The sequence below is a fragment of the Marmota marmota genome, unplaced genomic scaffold (genome assembly GCF_001458135.2).
Source record: "Marmota marmota marmota unplaced genomic scaffold, marMar, whole genome shotgun sequence".
NCBI lineage: Eukaryota > Metazoa > Chordata > Mammalia > Rodentia > Sciuridae > Marmota > Marmota marmota.
The window spans coordinates 60,490,193-60,493,040 of NW_025999968.1; the positions used below are offsets into that span (position 1 = coordinate 60,490,193).

At 57.1% G+C, this 2,848-nt stretch overlaps 1 long non-coding RNA gene across 2 annotated transcripts in view; it reads left to right on the forward strand.

The window, feature by feature from the left end:
- Positions 1–2,547, forward strand: part of LOC125616972 — a 4,435-nt gene extending 1,888 nt beyond the window's left edge. The window contains exons 3-4 of one of the 2 annotated variants that reach the window (XR_007347810.1): positions 2,135–2,276; positions 2,357–2,547. This is a non-coding gene — a long non-coding RNA (uncharacterized LOC125616972). Of the gene's footprint in view, positions 1–398; positions 1,490–2,134; positions 2,277–2,356 lie in introns of those variants that run through there. The other variant, XR_007347809.1, reaches the window with a different exon arrangement.
- Positions 2,548–2,848: the final 301 nt, after the last annotated feature.

Consider the following 2,848-nt stretch of genomic DNA (forward strand, 5'->3'; position numbering starts at 1 on the left):
TCCTCCTTCTCCTATTTGAAGTGAACTCTATCTGGTGTTAGGAAAACACACCAACCTCCTAACTGTCAGCCTGGCATGGGCTGCCACGCCCACGTAGCAGGAGAGCTATGGGGACTATCAGGTCATTCAGCCCAAGTCCCACTTACTGGCTTCTTTCCTCTGCGGTCTCTGGTGCTACTTCACGCTGCGCCTGATGGTAGAATGCACGGGGTGGGGTGGTGGGTGGGGTGGGGGTCAGAGCTCTGCTGTTTCCTGACCGGGGTGTGCACCAGCCTGCACTGGGACGGGCTGCCCCCTCCTCCCCAGACAGTGAGCGGTAACAGCAAGGGTGTCCTCGGACTGCAAAAACGCACCCAGTGTTGAGTGAGATCCCATGACAGCACCCTCTCTGTCCACAGAATGTCACACGGCTCATCAAGTCTGAGGCAGCTGCCCTGCATCTCAGGACTCTCCCCGGAGAGAGAACCTACCAGGGACAATGCCAGGCAGCCCAGCCAAGGCGCTCCTAAGGCCACGGGTATCTGGAAAGACCCCGAACAAATGGGCTAAGCAGGAGACCTCAAATCCTGCATCCAAATCCTACAGAACATCGAGAGGCCAAGGCCTGAAGGCCAGCACCTCAAGCCCTGCAGGTGCCCCCACTGTGTGCCCTGGTCCCCACTTGGCCCTCCACGTCCGCCGCTGGGAAACACAGGGAGAGGAGGCCCCATCGCTGCCCGGGAGGCTCATTTGTGTTAGGGCTTGGTCCTGGGAAGAGCTGCCCTCCGCATCCAGGCCTGGTGCCATCTTCACCTTGTGGAGGGCTAAAGGAAGCTGATGGGTTACTTGACAGAATTTTTGTGGTGAGAACACTTAAAACGCTCTCTTCTAGCCATTTGCAAGAGTGCATCTTGCCAGGCATGGTGGCCTCTTTGCTCCTCAGGAGGAAGAGTCCAGGGCTTTCTGCTGTGGGCCTGGGGGGCTCTCCCAGGCTCCGTCCCTCCTGCATTCCCCTTGCAAAGAGCAGAACTCTGGGGAGAGGTAGCTGCTTGGCACCAGCCCGGGGCCTCCGCCCACCCGTGGATGGCAGGCCTGCCCCACAGCCTCCGAACAGCAGCGCCCGACGCCACCTCACAGGGAGGGTCCCCAGGCCTGGGGTCAGCTACCTGACCACGGCCAACAGGTAAATGCACAACATCCCTAATAATCCAGAAAGTGCAAAATAAAACAGGACGAGATATCACTCACAGCCACCACAACAGCTATTATCACAAAGGGGAACTGTGATCTATGCTGGCCAGGATGTGAAGAGCAGGACCCTGCACACGGACCGTGGGAATGCAGATTGGCACAGCAGGGTGTTAACCTGATTTCATCATAACAAAACACCATGTATCAGAACATTACATTGTACCCCATAGATACGCACAATCATGTGTCAATCAAAAATAAAATCTAGACCAGGCCTGGTGACGCACACCTGTAATCCCAGCAGCTCAGAAGGCTGAGGCAGGAGGATCACAAGTTCAATGCCAGCCTCAGCAACTTTGTGAGACCCTTAGCAACTCAGCGAGACCCTGTCTCTAAATAAAATATTTTAAAAAGGGCTGCGGATGTGGCTCAGTGGTTAAGTGCCCCTGTGTTCAATCCTCAGTACCAAAAAAAAAAAAAAACTAATAATAATAATACAAATAAAATAAAATCTAAAATGACACCCGTCAGCTGAAAAGCAGAGCTTCCCCCTCATTGTTTTTTTGTTTTGTTTTCTGGGTTTTTTTCCTTTGGCACGTCTTTCCTCGTCCTGGTGCCTGGTGCCTAGTAAGGCTGAGCTTTCAGCACCCTGCTGAGGTCATGGGCCTTGAAGGGAGGGGCAGAGCCTCGGCTCTCTAGCAAGTTGGGGGCACTTCCTGGGCCCGGGCCTCTTCAGCAGGCGGCCACTCCTGGCAAAGCGAGGACCCTGGCGTGCACCTCGGATGCTGAGCCTCCCGAGTGCCCAGTGAGCACTGACTGGCTGGCCGTCCAGGGACCGCTGGCCGTGCGCTCTGAGACCTGTGGTGTTCGCCTGGTCTGGGGTTTCTTCTGCAGGTCAGCCCCTGGCTTGCTGTGTGTGTGCCAAGGTGTCCCCCAGCGGGCCTCTCGTTTTCACCTCCCGTAGACTCCTGTGCTCATGTCCTCGTTGGGATCCCTTCCACCCCTCCTATGCCAACAATTCCTGCCCAGAACCCAGATCCATTAGATGTCTTCCTCCTGGATGCTTCTCACCCCCACCTCTGAAATTCTCAGGCTTACGGCTCCAGGTAAGTTGGCAGCGGCATCTGCCCTGACCCTTCTCCAGCAGGGATTGAGAAGCGGAACGAGACAGGATTGGTGTCTTTAGGTAGCTTGCTGGCCCAGCACAGTGTGGAAAGCAGCAGCAATGGCAGGTACCAAGAGCCAGCATGTGTGCTGCGTGGCGGAGCCCTGCTCGACACCCTGCACAGGTACGAGGGCACTCGGCCTTGCGCCCACCCGGGATGCAATGCAGGCATCACTGGGGCTGGAGTGAGGTGTGGCTGAGCCAGGGAGGGAGGCAGGTAGGGGTCTGGAGAGACGATGGAGCAATTGGAGACCAGGAGATGAAGCTACTCAGGGTGTCGGTCCACAGGAGAGGTGGTGGCACCCACGAGGCAGAGCGGGAAAGGATGCGGGGACAGGTGGTGCCATGCTCCAGGGAGGCATGGGGGTCTGCCATCAACCATGTGTTGGGCTCCTGTAGGGACAGCAGAAGAGCCACCTCACATGCAGCAGGTCAGCCCCCGAAGGAGTCTCGGGCTCCTGTGAGACGCCACCTTCCTCTGCTTCCTGGTCCCGGTGCCTGGGGCTGTGCAGA